Source organism: Pinus tabuliformis, chromosome 5_1 (assembly GCF_031772625.1).
Source record: "Pinus tabuliformis cultivar Carrire ecotype Pingquan chromosome 5_1, CPIR1, whole genome shotgun sequence".
Classification (NCBI taxonomy): Eukaryota; Viridiplantae; Streptophyta; class Pinopsida; order Pinales; family Pinaceae; genus Pinus; species Pinus tabuliformis.
In genome coordinates, this window is record NC_142305.1 from 904423423 (window position 1) to 904444921 (window position 21499).

General features: G+C 40.8%; 1 protein-coding gene across 3 annotated transcripts in view; it reads left to right on the forward strand.

Moving 5' to 3' along the window:
• Positions 1 to 556: 556 nt before the first annotated feature.
• Positions 557 to 21499, forward strand: part of LOC149167739 (thioredoxin H4-2-like) — a 118669-nt gene continuing 97726 nt past the window's right edge. The window contains exon 1 of one of the 3 annotated variants that reach the window (XM_089433122.1): positions 557 to 821. The gene's annotated coding sequence lies outside the window, so the exon portion shown is untranslated. Of the gene's footprint in view, positions 822 to 1112; positions 1137 to 21499 lie in introns of those variants that run through there. The other 2 variants (XM_089433119.1, XM_089433120.1) reach the window with 2 other exon arrangements.

Here is a 21499-nt window from a genome sequence, read left to right on the forward strand (position 1 = left end):
AGCATACATAGAGACCAATATCTCTTGGAGAGCCAAAATTCTTATTGCTTAGTTAAAGACTAATTCTCATCAACTCCATTCTGAAACAGGGCGCTGGAAAAAGCCAAAGGAAATCTGGGAGGAAAGGGTATGCATTTTTGTTCTTCCGAAAAAGTGGAAACGAAAAACATTTCATTTTAGAAAGTGAGGCCTTCAAAGACAACAGGGAAAATTATGCACATATGCTGGCAGCGAGCTCTTGGGATAATCTATTTAGTAAGAGGTTTGTCAAGAAGCTGAGAACATTTATTGTGAAGCTTCACAGAAAAATGGTGGAATACATCAAGCTAATAAAAAACAATTTGTCCCATAAATTATCTTTAGCGTAATTTATTTATTTATTTCTTTCTCACCCACATAATATTCAATCTGTCCCATAAATTATCTTTAGCATAATTTATTTATTTATTTCTTTCTCACCCACATAATATTCTCTATTCTGAGATACCACAGTCACCGACTCATATTCTACGCATCATTCGATTACATCTGCGCCTTTCCCTTTCATCCCCTCATCCACATACTATTCTATTCTGACAGACCACAGTCACCGGCTCATATTCTACGCATCATTCGACTACATTTGCGCGTACCCCTTTCATCCCCTCATCCACATACGCATTCTGACAGCTACAATCACGTTCTCGCGTTTACATCCGATTCGATTCCATTTCTCGGGAAAAGAGGAGAAGAAAGAAGCTATCGCCATATCATTGTGGTTTATTTTCTTCGTAAAGGAAGGGAAGATCCAGGGAAAGAGAGCACTTTACTGGGTTCACCAGGTATTACTTTCATCCACCATTTCTCCTTAATTTTGTTTTAAGAGTTTGAAGTTTTTGAAAGGGCTCTTATTCCGATCTACTCCAAGTTATTCGAAAAAAACATTTCCTACGGTGAATCGGCAGGGACCTAGATTTGCTTGAATGCTGTTATCTGTATTAGGGTGTTAAAGTCCTGGTGTGTGAAAGAAACACACCGATGTTTGGGGTTGCACTGCATAAGCGGGACTTTCGTCCGTTCCGGTTGCAGGTTTAAGGGTAACCATTCAGTGAAAGTCATCTAAGACTTGCATGTCGCCTGGCCTGATCCTTTTTGAAGTATGTGATTCCGTTGGCCTGATCCCTTTTTTCAGATATGCTATTCGTGTAGGGCAGTAGTCAAAACGGAATCTGGTGAATATCTGAGTACTTAAGATACGTTTGATAGACGTTTTCCAGTAAAGCTGCGTCATTTCTTTTTCTTCTATTGACGTTTCGAACCTCACCCGATAGAAGAAGATATAACTAAACTCTACCTGAAAACGTTTTTGATTTATCAAAACGGTTGCAGATGCCTTACAGACTATCCTGGGAGAAATCTCAGGGGACACACTAGTTTCCTGTGATTTATGAGAGTATTGCGTTGGTAGTCACAACGTTCCGTAGGGAAATTCTGTTTTGGAGGAAGTCAATTAGCTTCAACCGACTGAAATATGCAATTTATTTTATGTTTTTTTTTGTGTTTTTGGGGTTTGGTGGGAGTGGGGGTTTCGTTGGGTTGGGGGTTGGGGGCCTGGAATGGTTCATCTTTGAGACTAGTGGCTAGGATCTCCGTTGATGACCACATCAGCCTGCTCGCGCTGGCCATGACGAAACCGCCTTAATGAGGAGGTTAAACATGTAATTATTGTCGTTGGAATTGGACCCTGATGAGGTTAAACATGTAATTTACTCTCGAGAGGGAATTGAACCGCGGTGGGGGAGTATCACCACCACCACTTGATCAACCAGTCAAGTTCCTAGTGACAAACAATGATTTCTAAAAGTGCTTTGTGCTTCACAAGCACTTTTGTTTGGCAAACAGCTATTGCTTAAAGTGCTTTGTGCTTCAGAAACACTTTCGTTTGGCTAAATCAAAGTGGGAGGGCTGTTATTCTGTCTTTCACCCCAGATTGGCACCTGCCTCAAACTGCCCATTGAAGATATTGAACCTTTGTGGATAGTCTCGCAAGCCACCACCTTCACAGCTGAACCCATTGACTACCTTGAGATCTCCTTTAGTATGATACCTCGAGATGTACTTTAAAACCTCATATTAGAATATGCTGCTTTGCTCTATTGCAATAATGCTAAACAAATATCCTTAAAGTAGAGAGCACGTATTTCAGGATGATCTGATCATCTGACTCTAAGCTTAATAGAAATTAATAATAGATTCCGGTATGAAATAATTATAAACAATTGTATCTCACGTTAATTTCTTGGGCTGTGTGAAATGACCCTTATGTTAATAGTGCAATAGAATGCTGTAAAATGGGGAAAGAGCTGTTTATTACAACCTTATATACCGGACAGATTAAATTAAAGCAACTTCTAAGATGCTTATGATAGTAAAGCGAAAGAATTTTTGTTCATGTCGATTGTTAGTTACTTTGAGGTTGTGATAAGAACTATTTGCTTTTTTGGTCACAGTTAATTTCCTTTAAATTTAATAGAATTCACTAGCAGATTCATGTGCAAAACGGAAATGATTTTATTTCACTAAATGTTATTTGTCAAGATGTGCACAATTCCCAAATTCATATAGAAGCTTATCCTTATATACTCGACGGTCCTTATTTTACCCTTATTTGTTGTGCAAAATTGAATTGTCTAACTATTCTACTATTTGGACTTAGTATTCTACTTGTTGGGCTTATTTGGTGGTATGTTCACTGATTGTGCGATTGATTTTGATCATATATGGATCCAAAAAGTAGGATAATTAGACTACTCCATGCAAAATGGCCATCAGATAAAGGAATAATTGTTAATTTTAGGTAACAATGGTATGTTCTATGCTTAAGAGCAATTTACTTCAATTTCTTTATTAGCCCAATATCAATATCCAGTTTAGCAATCACATCAGCATGATAGTAAAATGCAGATAGAACATAAACATAAACAGTAGAAGACAAGCCAAGACAAGAGGACACAAGATGTGGCACCAGCCAGGGACAAACCCCAATGTGGGGAAACCCTTGATCAATTCTTCTTATATTCTTCAATAGTTCAGCAGAGAGAGATAGTACAAATTACAAATCTGATAATTTATGACAGCAATGGAAAAGCCCTGACCAGAAAATTCAACGCTGGTCAAACAGGGCAGAATTCTTCCTCTAAGTAGCTTGGTCAAACCCAGTCAACTTCGGCATCCAACAGCAAGACCAAACAGTTCAAAACAGTCCGGAAAAGTCCAGTCAAAAGCTGGTCAACGAAAGTCAAACTGCAGCCAGACCTAGGGCAGTCAACGCTGGTCAAATGAGAGGTCAGATCACCTCAATTTCAGTGCCCAGATCTGCGGCATGCCAAGGAGAAGATGCCTCACCCAATGCGCAGACAAAAGGAGGTCAATGCTGGTCAAAGCAAGCCCAAAATACAGCCTTCTGAAATTCGGTCAATGCTGGTCAATGCAGTCAAACAGCGAAACAGAAAAAGTCCTCTTTCCTTCGCACGTGTAAGAGGTAGCTGCCCAGATTAGCTGTTGGAGGCCGAAGTTGACTGAGTTCAGTGTTACTTGGGAGCGGGAGCGGGAGCGGGGAGCGGGAGCGGGAGCGACCATTTTCAGAAGCTCCCGGTTTGGGAGCGAATCCCGGAGCGATTTTTTAAAAATATATATATTTTTTATATTTTTTAATTTTTGATACATATATGTCAACAAAAACATGTAGAATGATGAAATAGACATAAAAAACATAAAAAAACATAAATTGATCATTGAACCATATCACATCAATCATCTAGAAATTATAATCGTCATCAACCTTAGTAAAATAATCAATTAAAATAACATTCAATTCAATAACATTTATCATCATTGATCACCAAAGTAACAAGTTGTACTTGTAAGCCAAGTTTAACCATTACAAGAAGTAATATCGAAGATATTTCTAAGTCCTAACTTCTAACTGTTAACATGATATGAAATGTTAAAAATTTATAAAATGAAACATGAATAATGAGATGAAATGAAACAACTTTAGTCTTTCACAAAGCATCATATTCATAATTCACAATCATTACCAATGAGTTATAATTGCCAAGGCCCAACTTCAAACTTCAAATTTTCATTGTCACAGTGATATAATGTTTACAAAAAATATCATAATGTCATAATGATATGAAAGAGTCAAGAGTCAAGAGTCAAGGACTCAAAACTCAACACTGAACAGTTATGAAAACTAAAGTGACAAGTCTAATAGAAACTAAAAAAGACAAGTAAACTGTAAATCTACAAGTGGCCCTTGCCACGAGAGTCTCCAGGAGTATAAGTAGGTCTTGGCGGTCTTCTAGGAGTCTCCCGCCCAGACCGACGACCAGAACTAGAGCCTCCACGCGAGGGTGTCGATGGAGGTGGCGACAGCAATGGAACAAGACTCGGGCCCCGAGAACTGCTACTGGATGGTGGAGGTGGAGGTGGCATGGCTGCTGCAGCTGCTTCAGCTTCATCCCGTACAAGCTCATCTTCTAGTTCTTCCATATGTACAATGCCATCCTCCAAATTGTCGTCCTCAGGGTGATTGTCCCAAATTTTATATGTGGGATCTTCATTAGCCCGATCACAGTAATGGCTCAACAACCTCAAATTGTAGTGCACATAAACCAAGCTTTCTGCTCGGTTTTCGTTGAGCCTGTTTCTTTTCACATTATGTATATAACTGTAGGTGCTCCAACACCTCTCTGCAGAAGAAGAATTTACAACCTGTGCAAGAACTTTCAATGCCAATTTTCGCAAAAGTCCGTCGCCGCCATATGTTTCCCACCATGTGAGAGAATCAAATTTATCTTTGTCGTCCATTGCATGGAAGTTACCATACAAACCACTGCCAGTGAAGTATCTGCCTATTTCAAGGCGCACAGCTGCACATTCCTCCCTGTCAGGCACCAACTTTTCTAATGCATCCAGATATCCTTTAGTTACCTCTCGATCTAAATGGGGTTTGGTCCTGACTCCTAACACCACCCCCTGCTGCAGGTTTGCCCAACCAAGAATCTGAGTAGTATTTTGGCGTAAGGATATACGCCAAGCAATGTAGTGGAAGGTTAAGCCTTTTCCACCGTTCACACACACAATCGTGAATCAGATTGTACAAGTCGGGATCTCTGTTATTAACAATGTCTTTTATTTCCCCCAACATGGTATCCATTTGCTCATACACCTCGCCAATCACTGGTTTGTCTGTATCTGCAAACCGAATCATGTTATAAATTGGCTTGGTGAAATCCAATACCTGTCTCACAGCTGTCCAAAACTGCCCATCAAGAGCGGCCTCCTCCACCGTTTCAAAACCTGCAATGTCAGCTACATTTGTAGCCCTTTCCTTTAACACCTGCCAATTTGGACTTGATACCATGCTAGCTAAACCCTCTCTTACCTTCAAAAGGCGCCTGAAGGTGAGGTAATAGCTACCAAATCTAGTCCTCGCAATCTTCAGCAACTCCAATCTCGAGTGACTGCGGAAAAGGCCATGGGTATTGCTATGATTTGTAATAAATTTTATCATTTTTTTTCCTCTCTTGTACAAATCACCAATCCATTGGTATTGTTCATTTTTGTTTTTGACAATATCATGCAACAGAAGGTTCAATGTGTGAACCAAACATCCAGACCAAAATATGTTCGGGTATCTATCCTCAATAATTGCTCCCGCTGCCTTACAATTAGGAGCATTATCAGTGATGACTTGGATGACATTGTATGGGCCAATACGCTCAATTGTTTCAAGCAATGCTTCTGCAATGTTGATAGCGGTCTTGAACTTGTCTGAGTAATCATGTGCAGCTAGAAAAATGGGACCACTTCGGGACACAGCAAGAACACTTATCAATGGCTTGCCTTTTACATTTGTCCATCCATCAGATACAATGGACACCCCATTGTCAGTCCAAGAACTTGTCATTTTATTCAAAGAATGTGATATTGTTGCTTTTTCATGATCAAGGCCAACTGTTCTTGCCTTGTCATACCCAGGGCTCTTGTATCCTTTAGGGGCATCATTTATGGCAGAAACCATTTCGTGCCAATAAGGTGAGCGTAGAACATTGAATGGTATCCCATTTGCATAGAGGAACCTGTAAATTTTTGAATCCACATCATTCCTACACCCCTCATCAAGGAAATCTGATATGGTTCTACGGCGTAAAGATGATGACCCGGAGCCTCCATGTCCATATCCACTACCTTGGGAGGATGCTGAAGGAGTTCTTTGTGAGCTTTCAAAGAAACCCCTTGATCTTTTTGCTTTGTATTGGGCGTCCTCCTCTTCCTTTATGTATTTGGCTCTATCTGCTGTTGACACCGCGTCGCAAGTTCTGATTCCTATTTGTTTCTCTCCATCCCATGCCCTTTTCCCGCAAAGGTGTCTTCTCAAACGGGTGTATGAGCCTGTGAAATCATTGTTGCAATGGGGGCAATGAAATTTAGTGGTTCCACCCCCTCTCCCTGTTTCAGGCCTGTGAACATATTTCCACAATGGAGTTTGGTCTTGTTTAGTTTTTTGACCCTCATGTTCACCCTCCACATCCTCCTCACTGGGGTTTTCACCTATTTGACTTCCTCCGGCTTCTTCATCCACCTCTTCAGTTTCAGGCCCCCTCCGTTTCCTACTCTCCACCACCATAATAACCAGAAAAGGGACCAGGAAGAGGAAAATGCCAATAAAAATCCCCAGGTCCATCGTGTTTGATGTTTGTAGGGTTTGAGTCTTGAATCTGCAAATTAATTTAGTTTATTGGGATTAATTCATTTAATTTATTAATTTAATTTAAATTAATGATCTTTAAACTCAAACAGGTAAATTAAACTAAACAAACTAACTACCTAACCAACTAAACTAACTAAATGATTAAGTTACTTACCTCTGCAAGCTTGCTCCTCGCTCCTTGGCACTTGCTCCTCGCTCCTCAGCTCTGGCTCCTTGCTCCTCAGCTCTTGCTCCTTGCTCCTTTGCTCTCAAACTCAAGCTCAATCTCATTGAAATGATTTTGTTTTGGCCCATTGGGCTTATAAACCCAAAAAAATTAGTTAATTTTTTTGTTTTTTTCGGGCCGCGGAATTTTTTTCCGCCGAACCGCTCCCGGAATTTTAAAATTCGCTCCCGAAGCGTTTTTTAATGCCCGGGAGCGATCAGGGAGCGATCGCTCCCCGATCGCTCCCGGGCATTAAAAAGCGCTCCGGGAGCGCGGGAGCGATCGCTCCCTGAAGCGCTCCCTCACAGACCAGGGAGCGCAAATTTTTTTACGGGAGCGCGCTCCCGAAAATCGCTCCCGTCCGGGAGCGATTTGGGGAGCGCGCTCCCGAGCCGCTCCCGCCCGGAGCGCGCTTCGGGAGCGGGTTCGAAGGGGGGGGGGGGGCGCTCCCCCGCATCACTGACTGAGTTTGACCGAGCTGCTTAGAGGAAGAATTCTGCCCTGTTTGACCAGCGTTGAGACCTAGGGCAGTCAACGCTAGTCAAATGAGAGGTCAGATCACCTCGATTTCAGTGCCCAGATCTGTGGCCTGCCAAGGAGAAGATGCCTCATCCAATGCGCAGTCAAAAGGAGGTCAACGCAGCCCAAAATACAGCCTTCTAAAATCCGGTCAACGCTAGTCAACGCAGTCAAACAGAAAAAGTCCTCCTTCCTTCGCATGTGTGAGAGATAGCCGCCCAGATCAGTGTACCCAATCAAGTGATGAGAGAGAGATGAATGAAGATGAGATGATGATCAAATGACTTGAGGTCTCCTCCTTTTATATGCAACGGTGAGGATGAGCTGGGGGTTTGAATACCTGTTTTGCTTGCTGGCCGACCTTGACAATTTGTCCATAATTTAAATAAATTCATATCTTCATTTTTACATGTCGAAATTGGATGATCTTTAGATCAATCCTACACCTCTCAGAAAAATCCAAGAAAAATATCAGCTGTCATAAATAAGATGACCCATGTGGAGTTTGGCCCTAGTTGCCAATTTTAACAATAATCAGTACCAAGCTTGCTTATAAAGGTTTCTTTGTTGTGATGGCAATGTGGTCTTTACTCTCCCGGATGCGGGTGTTTAATATGCAGCGCAGCCCACAAGTGGTGCGTCACATGGGCATGTGTCAGCCCGGACGTGCCACGCAGTACCCTGCAGCCTGTTTCATATGGGCGAATGCAGGTGATCCTCCGCGGGTGTTATTACCAGTCTTGTCTGCCTTTATTGTCCTCCTGCAAATCTGTGCGATGGCGCTTCATATGCCGGGAGCCTCTGTCACATTCTTGCATTCATTCGAAGCTGCTGGGCACTCCGCTGCAGCGTTGGAGCATTCTCTGGTGAGGTGGGGGATTGCGCAGGGACATTCTTGCTCTGTGGCAAACTTAGCAATGTAGAGGGAGCGCCTCAGAATGAGCAGCCGACGAGGAGGCTCTCGGGGTCGGGCTTCAGCTCAGAGGACCGCAATTTCTCCTTCTTCCTCTGTCGAGGTAACATCTGACCAGCATTGCTTCCATGGTAGAGCAACGGGACGTGGCAGCGCGCCTGGGAGCGGAGATATACCAGAATGCGGACATGCAGCGCATCCCACAGTCAGGTATAGAATACCTTGCACACTGGCAAACTCCACATTCATCATATCTATTTCTGTCGAGCATTGTGGCAATCTCAGAGGTCAAGCTGAAGCAACTCAAGGAAACCCTCCACCGGCTCAAGGGACTGTGCCCACAATTGATATGTAGGTGCCCACAATTGATCTGCAACGCCCTACTAGGGAAAGTTCCTCCCCAGCTACTCAAGCTGCCCTTGCGGGCCCAAGCGAACCGGCTCAGAGGATCCATAACAGCTCGGTGGTCCCTCTCTCTGACTTGGATGACTCCCAGCAATTTAGGGGCGAGGTGGAGGAAGAGCCCTATACCACAGACGATGATTAATTCAACCAAACAGTTCGCTCTCAGCAGCCTGGAAAGGAAAGCTACACTCTGTTTTCGTACCTTGTTATCTGTATGTGTTCGGTTTCAGTCTGGATTTCAAAATCTATGTGTCGGCTATAAGGATCCATATGTTTATCAGTCCTTGATCAAGTAATGTCATGTGTCGTTATGTTAGTCCGTCACAGCATGTCCATGCTCAGCATCCAATTTTTGTACCTGTTCAATTTTGGGTATGTATAAATTTGGGCAAACTGTCAATCTTTCGGCAGGAGTTACAGGGCCATGGCCCTGTTGTAACACTGATGTAATTTTTTGACTTTTTGTACTATAATAGAATAGCCTGATTCAGAAAAAAAAAATGTGGTCTTTACTCTAAGCAATCGAAATATGAAAAAATATGCATCAACATGTGTCAGTCATGTCTAACCTATGGATTCGGTATGTTTCATTCTTGTCAATGAAGGAGATGTCTCTTATATCAAATAACTAACAACCTCCTAACATCGCTACAATGTAAGCTTGATCAGAAAAGGTGAAGACCAAGGCTACCGTGATCATGTTTTTCTGCTGGTCTGATCCAAATCAACATATATTAGAGACAATACACGGAATTATTTAATGCTGCCATCACCTGCACTTTTGATTGTGGTTATGAAGATGGAGGAGGAATGGATCACATCTAAAGCCTGTGGTAGCTGTGTCCAGAAAAAAATGTAAATGGCAAAACCCTATAGAAATCGGTCCATTTAAAAGGGATAAAAAATGATATACGACTATTATCTTTGCAGTATGCGTTTCTAAAATAGCTTGTTGCAACTTGCAAGAACAATAACTGAATTCCATAGTCTAAGTGCTTGGTGTATTAAATGCCATTTTTCAAACACAACTCTTGAAGACAGAATTCAATTTTCTGGGAAGAATGACCCTTTTACTTGAATTAAGCTAATATAGTTATAACTTATAATTTTTCATATCCCTTGTCAAAAGATCCTACAACAAAGAAAAAGAGAAAATGGAAACAGCACATCTAAATAACTGCAAAAGAGCTAATTCTTAAAACTCTCTCTCTGATTTTGGCTACTAGGCATTAATCTGGTCTCATCCCACTCATGGCCTAATTTGCACAGAATGCTACCATTGTGCTTGCCATCCCAGTGGTTTTGTAAAAATCGATATACAATTGTTCTGATGGTTTCAAGAGAAACACTTCAAGCTTAGACAATTTAGATTTTCCCTGTGGAAAAACATGGTACACAGCAAAATAAGACTAATAGCACAACATTATCGAACATCCTACCACAACTAATCTTTTCCTTCCAAGCTGTATTATTGTAAATAACAACGAAAATTATCTGCCCTTATAAGTCATTGTTGGTTGATGGAGTGACTCTAAATGTAATATTCCTAGTGGAAATATTAAGTGATAAACAAAGCAAGATCATGAACATGCAACCAAAATAGACATACATGCAGAACGCATTAGTGAACACCCAGAATAATCTCCAAAAGCTGAGCCATTTTATTACTGAAGCAAAATGGAGTACAAGAAGTGGGAATAGAGGAACCTGGGCATTCTACATCGAGAGGCAAAACCTTGGTGAAAATAGTGAAGCCCAGGTGCTGAATACGCCCCTCTCCAAAGACCACGCTGGCCCAAAAATTGCTAACTGCTGCTGCTGTAGGTAACTGCACTTTCGGCCCTCTAAACAGCTCCAAGGTTTCTGAGATTTTAGTCATGAGCTCCCCATGCCAACTCCATCAAAACTCAGAAAGCTTTCAGCCCAACTCCTAAGCTCTGGAATACCCACAAAATAGGGCGAAAATGACCACTCTCCCAGCTAGTACGCACCACCAGAAATTGCTGTAGAATCTGTCCCAAAATCTCCCAAAGTCATGCCAAAAATCCGTGCCAATTTCTCCTGAAATTCCCCTTATTTCTCCAGCTCCCACCTGCACCAAATTCTCCCACCTGCCGGCCAGCCAGTGACCCTCTGTGCATGCCCAGTCTGCCCACAGAATTAACTGGAAATGCCTGAAATTGCCTCCGGATCAGCTCCCAAAATGTGTGCTAAACTCTCCTACGGATGGCACTCAAAGTCCACCGAAGGAAGAGATGAGATTCCTGCTTAGGAACCTCATGTGCTAAACAACACGGTGTAGACTTGGCTCAACAGCTCAAGCATACAAGAGTTCAGTTATCAAATTGGCAAAAAGTCCCAAAATGAGACCCCTGCACCTATATTTATCTTTGCTGCCCTCTTGTTCTCTCCATATGGGTCCCTTAAGTCGAACTCCCTCCTTTCTCCTTCCCACAAGTCAAATTCTCCTAAGGGGTGCGAATTCCCTTTTGGAGTGGCCCCCACATCCCACTTTACCTTGGATTTATCTTCTCTTCTAATGTTTGGGAGCCTTCATTCCTCAAAAAGTCAAGTGGGGTCCTCCTAACCCACTTTTCCTAAGTCAAGTATGCCAAAATGCCAAAATTGTGCAAAAATGTATTTACTTGGCAAAACTTGCTAAGTGGGGGATATTATACTTAAAAAGTTATGATATAAAATATTCATTTTCTTTCTGAAAATGTACAGGACAATTGAGGGAAGAGAGCAGAATATCACTGAATGACATCTTGATCTTATGGATATCTACATTTGATTTCCAAATAGTCCGTTTGGAAGAAAGAACGCAAGAAAAGGTTGCTCGATTGTCTTAATCTGTTGAAGAGGGAGGCTTTATGACCTGTTGAGCTGAACAATATGATTTTTTCTAGCCTTGGTCACTGCTATCTTAATGTTCTCGCATTAAATAATTAATAACAGAATTTCTTTGACAGCAGAAAATTAAATTTCTGAACATTGCATCCATCACACAGTGGCCACAAAATAAACAGTGGAAGCAAAGCATATACATATAGAGGGATTTCTCCTTTTAATCAGCTTTTCATCTCTTTGATTAAAGCTTACAAGGTGAACTCTGTAGCCTGTGTGAACCAGCAGCTGTACAGTCTTTAAATATCCTAGATCTGAAGTGTATGGCCTGTGTAAGAAAGGAAAAAGCTATGGCAGTATGGTATGACATCATGACCTGCTCTTTTCCTGCCTGTTCTGAACAGCAGACCGCTTTTTCCTCTACTCAACGCTGAAACACACTTAAGCAATCACAGAAGCTAAAGTACGGCGCACAAATCTGAAGGTATACAGCCTGTGCATAAGAAGAAAACAGCTACGATAGTGGTATGATTTGTACGGCCTGTTGATATATTTTGGTCTCTTTAGCAATCTGCTTTTCTTCTTCTTGAATTCACACTTCCTTCTTCCAGCTGTCCTGTTTTCTCATATATGAGATCAACTTCTGGTATCTTTTCCTTTTTATGCTTTGAGAGAGATAACTCATTTCCTCAATCCTAGCAACTAATCTCTTTTATCGTAGTTGCACTTATCTCAATCATGAGATGCATGGCTAAGATTAAATCCAAATCTAAGTCCACTAGTGTTCTAGAACTTCTAGAACGTGTCTTTTAGTTTCCTGAGACTAATTGACTTCAAAACATAAGAATTTCACTTTCTCTTTTATTTTTGAAGTGAAATTGCAAGATGGAATTATTACCCACTTTTCCTAAATGGTCATTAAATAAATGTCTTAAACCACTTTCTGCATATTCATTATGAACTTATGCAAGAAGTTCTTGTTCGAGCTACCTTTTCAACACTCCCTCTTAACGAGGAAGGACTTCTGCACCAATTCAAGTCAGTCTCTAAATGCTTGAAACTTCCCTCTTTCTGAGGGCTTGGTTAGAATATCAACTACATGCTGATCTGTGGGGATATGCTGGAGCTTCACTGCTTTCTTGCAAATAGTCTTGTATGAAGTGATATCTGATTTTTATGTGCTTGGACCTGAAGGTTTGATACAACTTTGATTACACAGCAAATGACCACGGGATCCAATTCTTGATCAAATAATCCCGCAAGTAACTTGTAAAGCTAGATGGCACCACAAGTAGTAGTATTAGTTTCCATGTTTTCTGCCTCTACTAAGCTAAGTGCCATAGAAGTTTGCTTCTTGCTGAACCAAGATTTAATCACTGATTCAAAGCTAAAGTAGCTCCTAGAGGTGCTCTTTTTGCATGTTGCACTGCTTGCCCAATTTGAGTCTGAAAACCCCTGCAACATCACTTCACCATCTCTAAGATATTTTAGGCCAAACTCCAATGTGCCCTTCTAGTATTTGAGCACATGTTTTGTTGTTCCCAAATGCTTCTAGCTTGGCTCCACAATTAACTAACTCGTATGTTTGAATTTTGCTATGGTGTTGACCAAATACACTAAGGAACCTATTAGTTGCTTATACAACATGGAATCCACCAACTCTGAATTTGAAATTGACACCTTCAAGTTAGTGATCATGGGTGTGGCCATAGGTTTGTTGTACTGCAACCAAAGCCTCTTCAGAATTTCAACCTCATACTTACCTTGTCCAAAGAAAATCTCCCTTGGTTTTTTTTAAACCTTCAAACACAAAAAGTAATGCACCATGTTGATGTCCTTCATCTTAAACTTAGATGCCATGTTTACTGTACACCTTGCAAAGAGCATGATGAGCATCTTTGCACTTGTAAGAAACTAGTCATCTACATACATTAACAAAATGAATAGATTAGTTCCAACAAATATATAACATAAGTTGAAGTCCATTCTCTGCAGATATCCATCTATTTTGGAATAACACACTTTTGTTGCTTGCTTCAGTCGATGCAAGGATTTTTTAAGCCTACAAACATGAGACCCTTTCCTGTTTACCTCAAATCCCTGGAGCTGCTTTATGTACACTTCTTAAATAATCTCATTGAGGAAAGTTGTCTTCACTTTCATCTAATGCATTCTTTATCCCTTAAATGAAAGTAAGGACATAATTGCTCTACTAGAAGTGTACCTGGCGACTGGAACAAATGTCTCTTTGTAGTGCACTCTCTTTATGGAAGAACCTTCTTGCACGATCCTTGCGATCCTTGCCTTGAACTTCTTGATGTTGCCAACTTGATCTTGTGGAGCCACTTGGAACTCAATACTAACTTCCTCTCTAGTCTTGGCACTATGTTCCAAAAATTATTCTTCATAATGGAGGCGTACTCCACCATGGCATTCTGCCATACATATTGGTTTGCTGCCTCATGGAAGCTATAAGGCTTGGAATTTGTGATACTACTCATTAATGCCATGAAGTTCGAAAACTTCTTTAGAGGCATGTTCTCTCTAAATTTGCTCCTATCAGCCTCAATGTACTGTTGAGCATCAACCTCAATGTACCGTTGAGCATCACTCAATGTTTATGTGAACCATTAAGGTCTCTTGACAGAAGTGGAAGGGGCTACTGCCTTCTCCTCTTCACTTGAAGGTTGTTGTATTGCTTTGGAAGTCACTAGTGACCTAGGCTCAACCTTTGGGGCTTCTAGCTCGTCATTCTCCATTACCAGAATAAGCTCATAGGACTTTTTGGATGCAGAGTCTTCCATAAGGCTCAAACTTCACATTTCTTGTCACTAATGTCTTCCTATGCTCTAGAATATAGATCTTGTAGGTCATTTGAAGTCTCATTGTAATTTACAAATAGACCCTTCTTGTTGGAGGCTTCCAACGTAGTTCTCTTTTTTAAAGTGGACAACCAAAGAAGTGAAAATGACTTGCTTGTGGCTTTACTCCAGTGAATGCTTCCTTTGGTGTCTTATCCTCCTATATCCTTTGGGGACACTAGTAAAGCATGCTAGTCCTTTGATGCAAAAACCAAATACAAAATGATGTTTGGCATAAACCTATAGGGTTGAATGTTGAAGAAAGTGTTGAAAATAGTAGCGAGAAAGGTCTTCTTTGACTTGTGCCTTAGTCAAAGAGACCACATGCAGTGTTTCTTTTTCATGCACAAGTTCCTATAAGTTAGGACGAATTCCTAAAAGTTATGACTAGTTCCTAAAAGTTAGGACAAGTTCCTAAAAATTAGGATGAGTTTATGAAGCAATTTAACTCATGCAAATAGTTGGAGGCTAGTTGTTTGTCTCCTAGTGCTAGTTAGAAGTCTCAATGATTATTTGTGGCTAGGATGAGTTACACAAGTTAGTTAGACTTAGTTAACTAGTCAATCACAAGACCGAGTTCTAGAAATAAACTTGCCAAATCTAGCTAGTGCGAATTGCTTATAAGGAGGATGAAGGCATAAAATTGGATCATTGTTTTGTGTGAGCACAAGGTTGCAAGACAAGACAATAGAGAGCACGAGTTTGTGTGTGAGTTAGCAGAGCTAGGAAGAGCGTGAAGGAGAGGCTTGTACGCAATGTTTTGGTAGAGGAAATTATTGCTAGTATGCTGTAGGAAATGGGAGGAATTTCCAAGGCTAGTGCAAGGATTTAGGAGCAAGCAAGGTTCTTGCAAGCAGGGTTTCAAGCTAAGTAAGTACTTGCAGGGAGAACGAGCTTGTTCTCTACATAAACAATTTGCGATGTAATAATTCTATTTGCTCAAAATTTGTCAATAAAATGTCTATAGGTAGCAGATGGTTTTCCCAGTCGGGTTCCCTAGAAGTTTTTGTGTTTTTTGCTATCATGTGACTATATTTAATTATGTTCTATTGCGCTACAAATTGGTAGAGAAATTTTGTGTCATGGTGTTACAAATTAGTTTTAGATTTGTTCATACAAGCAGTAACAGTATTTCAAGGAAATTCTACATGGTATCAGAGCAAGGAACATAATAAAGACCAATACAAGTCATAAGTGCAAATATCGTAAGGTGAAGGGCCAACAAAGGAGCCCAACGTAAAGGAGTCTTCCCAAGAGAAGAAAGGCCGAAATTTGAAGTATCTTTTCTATGTTTGGGAGGCTGAGATAGGTAGAGGGCAGGCCAAAGTGTTTGAGGACAAATATAGGCAAGTTTGCTGTGAAAGTTTAAGGTGCTCTTTCTTTGTTCAGGCCACAGGTTGCTATGTGTTATTGCAGGAGGACAAATCTCCTTTTTGGGAGGGTCAAGAGGCCTAGAAAGTGGTTAAAACTTGGCTGTAATCACATAGAACAACAACGCAGGTGTAGGAGCCTTGAAGTGGAGGAATTGCGTAGTTGTATGAGGAGTTTTAGGGTTGACGTGGACTGTCAAAATCCCTAACCAGAGCCAAGAAAAATATAGAATACAATGCACCGACTGAGGAGATTTCTAGGGTAGAAATCGTCATCCAAACAAACGTTTGTTGTGTCCTTTCAAGTTTTTTTTGATAGGTTGATGTGTCTAGCTTGGATAACTTGTAAATCAATTGCAATACAGTATTGTGGGGGGCTATTAGTAACTGATTTGTACCCTAAGTTTAGCCTATTGTGAAGGACTTCAAGGCCGTTAGTGGGCAAGTGTTGGAGAGCTCTCTGGGGAAGCAAGATGGCATACCAAGGATTGAGAGTAGATCACTGTTTAGAGGGAGCATTGAACTTCGTTCCATGGAAAGGGAGGATCATGATAGTTTTGGAGGATAATGGGGTGGGAGAATTTGTGAAGCAGGCTATACCACCACCACAAGATCCCCAACAGTTGACTCAACACACTAAGAATGATATCAAGGTAAGGAGGATTATTCTAGAAGGGGTCAGAGATCATATAGTTCCTCATATCCATGAGAAGAAGACAACTTATAAGATGTTCAAAACTATTTTAGAACTATATCAGAGTTCCGGTGATATCGGGAAGCTTGCTCTTAAGGAGAAGCTAAGGAACATCAAGATGAGCAAAGAAGATCCCATAGCCACATATTTTGCGAGGTTCACTTAGGTTCGAGATGAGTTAGGTTGTGTGGGTGAAACTGTATTTGAGCATGTCCTTGTGAGTCTTGCCTTACTAGGACTTCACAAGTCTTGGTATGGTTTCCATGATGCCGTCAGTGGTAAAGAGAATTTTCCCAACGGGGAAAGGTTTTGGACTGACTGCGTTTAGGAAGAGATCCAGAGAGGGACCAAAGGTGGTAGATTGACGAAGTTAGAGGACGAGAACTTTGCCCTGGCAGGCAAAGGTGAGGCCAAGGGCCAAGGAGAGGCTGAGTCTAGTCAGAAGGGCAAGAAGAAGGATCTAAGCAAGATCAAGTGCTTCCATTGCCATGAGTTTGGACACTATACGACTAAGTGTCTTAAGCGGAAGAAGGATTCAAGTAAAGATCATGTAGCTACATCAATGAAGGTAGATGCTTTTCCTACCCCAATTTGAGAAATATTTCTCATTGATTGCTTGCATGGCAAGCTCAATAGATAACAATATTTGGTATATTGATTAGGGACCATCCTTCCACATGACCGAGAATAAGAAGTATTTTAGCCACTTGAAGGAGAAGGACATGTAGTTTCAGATTGAGCTAGGAGATGATGGCATGTATGCAACTAAAGGAGTTGGTACTGTCAGCTTTCAGAGGGATTCAGGTAATCCTCTTCATCTCAGAGATTTCCTTTATGTTCCAGGATTAAAGAAAAATCTTGTTACGGTAGCTACTACCCTTAAGGATAAGGGTTATGATGTCATCTTCTATAGAGGTAAGGCTTACGTCCAACACTTAGCTTCTGGATGTAAGAAGTAGATAGGTGTGAGGATGAAGAATCTCTGTAAGTTCTAGGTAGAGACAGGTGCAGCGTTGAGTAACAAGGCAAGGAGAGCTCAAAGTAGAGAAGTGATGGTTGAGGAGAATAGAACTCGGAGGAGTCCTTAGAGCAAGAGAAATTAGAGTACCTGAGAAGAAGCTACTTGAGATGGAGCCTCAACCAGTATGTCATTTTGGGTCAAAGCTAGGTGGTAGTTGGGCTAACCAATAGGATGATGAGGAGCATAACCCAAGGCAAATGGAGGCAACCACTTAGTTAGTGACACCCAGTATAGGGAGAGTTTGAGCCAAGTGGGCAGAGGATTTGTTTAAGGGAGATTAGGAGAGAGTTGGATCTTCTAGTATCACCTTTAGCCAGAAGAAGCAACCATAGAGGTACATAGGGGACATGGCACTTATGACTGAAGTGATAGAATCGTAGAGCATGGTGGGAAGAACAAGTCTTTAGATCAAGTTCTGTAGTAGAAAGTAGGGAAGTCTTCTAGTTCAGAGGGAGCATCTGCAACAATAGAGAACGTGGTGGTGTTGGAGACAAATCTAGGTGGACGAGGTTCTTCCAAAATCACCTTCCTCGCTACGAGACCACAAACAATCTTTGACTTGTGCCTTAGTCAAAGAGACCACAAACAATCTTTCTTTAGCATGCACAAGTTCCTAAAAGTTGGGACGAATTCCTAAAAGTTAGGATGAGTTCCTAAAAGTTAGGATGAGTTCAGGAAGCAGTTTAATTCATGCGAATAGTTGGAGGATCAGTTGTTTGTCACCTAGTGTGAGTTAGAAGTCTCAATGATTATTTGTGGCTAGGACAAGTTACATGAGTTAGTTAGACTCAGTTAGCTAGTCAATCACAAGACTGAGTTCCAGAAATAAACTTGCTAGATTTAGCTTAATGCAAATTGCTTATCAGGAAGACAAAGGCACAAAATTGGATCATTGTTTTGTGTGAGCACAAGGTTGTGAGACAAGACATTAGAGCGCACGAGTGTGTGTGAGAGCTAGTAGAGCTAGGAAGAGCGTGAAGGAGAGGCCTATACACAATGTTTTGGCAAAGGAAATTCTTGTTGGTATGTGCTAGGAGATAGGAGGAATTTCCAGGCCAGTGCAAGGATTTAAGAGCTAAGGACAAGGTTCTTGCAAGTAGGGTTTTGAGCTAAGTACTAGCAGGGAGAACGAGCTTGTTCTCTAGAGAAACAATTTGCCTTGTAATAATTCTATTTGCTCAAAATTTGTCAATAAAATTTCTACAACTAGCAGAGCGTTTTCCTAGTTGGGTCCCTAGAATTTTTTGTGTTTTTTTCTATCATGTGATTGTGTTTAATTCTGTTCTATTCCGTTGCAAGTTGGTAGAGAAATTTTGTGTCATGGTGTTACAAATTAGTTTCAGATTTGTTCATACAAGCAGTAGCAGAGTTTCAAGGAAATTCTATAGAAAGATGACATTCTTGTCTAGAATTGGACATTCACATGCAAGTGAAAGAAACGTGTATGTCTTCACATGTCTCCCCCTTAATTGTGTTTTGTCATTGAGATTTAGGGGTGGAAAAGCCATCCAATAGCTCTCCCCTTTCCAATCTAGGTCTTGTGGGAAAAGCTAGAGAAAATTATAGGAAAGAGGAATTAAATTTTGGTTCCCTTTCTTCCAAGGAGTACCTGTTGAGTATTTAAAGGGGTGAAGAGAATGAGTTATTTTGGGTAGTGAGGAATAGGGTGAATTCCTTCCCTAGCTAGAAGGGTGGTAGTGTTTCTGCATCAAAGAAGGTAATGATCATTGGGTCACAATCTAGATATCATTTAATATTTGCTAAAAAGCAAAGTTGCGAAAATCGTTATCGGGATTAATTCGGTGAGGGGAAAAAATCGGAAAAAATGGGAAAAAATTAGTAAAAATAGAGAAAAAATCGTAAAATACAAAAATATTCATTTTTTTTCAATTTTTTTAATATCTAAAGCATCTACAACATAAAATAAATACATTGACACATAAATATGATAAAAGAACTAATATATAAGATGTGTAATATCATTCTAGTGCTACATCACACATAACAATGAGTCATGTCCTAAATAGTAAGTTTTGACTCTTGAGTCCCAACTCAGCCTCAAAATATCAACAAAAAATATAATAATGTATCTCATATCATGAGTCATAATGTCATATACAATGAAATGAACCAAATAACTAATACTATTGATTTTCTCTGCCCCTCTTGCGAGAAAATGCAATAGCTTTCCCTTTTCCTCTAGATGTAGATGCCGGTGGAGTTGGCAGTGGACTTTGCTATGCTCTAGAAGCTGAAGAACTAGGAGCTACAGGAGTTAGACCACGTCCTCTACTGGTGGGAGGGGTAGCCCGGGTAGGTGGTGTCACCTCCTCCTGTTGCTCCTCCTCCTCCTCCTCCTCTCCCTCTACGCCTTCCACTACCTCCTGCTCTAACCAATCATTGGCAGACTCCATGAGAGGCTTCTCGGCCTCAACCCTCCATGCAATAGTGGTGTCAATCCAATCCAATGAGATGGCCTCCATATCAGGTATCCTCTCAAGTTGCCTCACCCATAATCAAAGATTATAGTAGACGTAGACCATGTCATTAAGTCGCTGGGACTCTAACCTGTACAAAGATCATAAAATAATAATTATAAAAAAAATATTGTTTAATGAATTCAAAAAATTAATTGGAAATTTGCAATATTTTAAGTTTAAAGTTTAACCTGTTGCGCTTCTTATTGTGTATTTTTTCAAATACACTCCAGTTATGCTCGCATCTTGAGGAGCTACATGTTTGGCTGAGGATTCGAATGGCAAGCTTTTGCAAATGGGGTACCCTGGCACCATAGATTCTCCACCATGCATCTACAACAAAATTACATATAAAATTTTAAATAAAGATAAGGAAAAAATGAAATTTGAAAGTCGAGGCAAAGTATGAAGTTATGAATTTGAAGAGACAATGAAATTTGAAACAAACTAAAAATCCCTGGCATTTTAGTCGTTCTATTAGTCACAGCCATCTCAAAGCCAAATGTGCCACCCGCCATCCTGTATATCTCCATTTTTTTGGAGATTTCTATATGTTCTGCTGGAGATCGCACCATCCTCTGAACACAGGTTAAGAATTCATCCATGATCTCAGCATCCAATACGAATCCACATGGGTAAGAAAATGTGGGGTTCAGGTAGATCCCTACAGTGTGAATGTGACGATGGAGTGTGTTGTTCCATCGTTCATCAATCACTTCCCATAGGAGTTGTTTCTAAAACCCCTCATCGTCCTTATCATAATAGTAAGCCCGAATGGAATCCTTGGCCCTGTCCATGGCCTCATACAAATAGCCCATTGCGGGCTTCTCACCATCAACTAATCGAAGAACCTTTATCAAATGTTCAGTGACGGTGCACACCTCCTGCACACCCGCCCAGAAGTCTTCGTGGTATGAAACTAATCTGCATATGGCCTCTCCCTCTGGTTTGCGGCTCATTGTCAAAGCACGCCACTCCTCTGAAAGAAACATTCTCTTCACATCCCACATAGAATTCAAGAGGGATTGAAGAGATATGAAACTGGTGGCAAACCGTGTAATGGCGGGGCGCATCAACTCCTTGTTGTTGTGAATTTTTTCATCAAGCTAAGCACAAATGTATGATTATATATAAATATTGTAATGCTTTTTGATGAGTCAACAATATTTTTGACAAAATTTTTCCTATGTCCTCCAACATCAAATCAATACAATATGCAGCATAAGGTGTCCAAAATAAAGTAGGATGCCTCTCCATAAGCATCATGCCAGCAGCAACATAATTTGCAGCGTTGTCCGTTATGACTTGGAAAACATGTTCTGCACCCACCTCTAAATAAACACATCCAGCAAATCACATAAAGTTTTTGCATCTTTAATATGTGAAGATGCATCAACAAATTTCATAAACATTGTCCCTTTGGGACA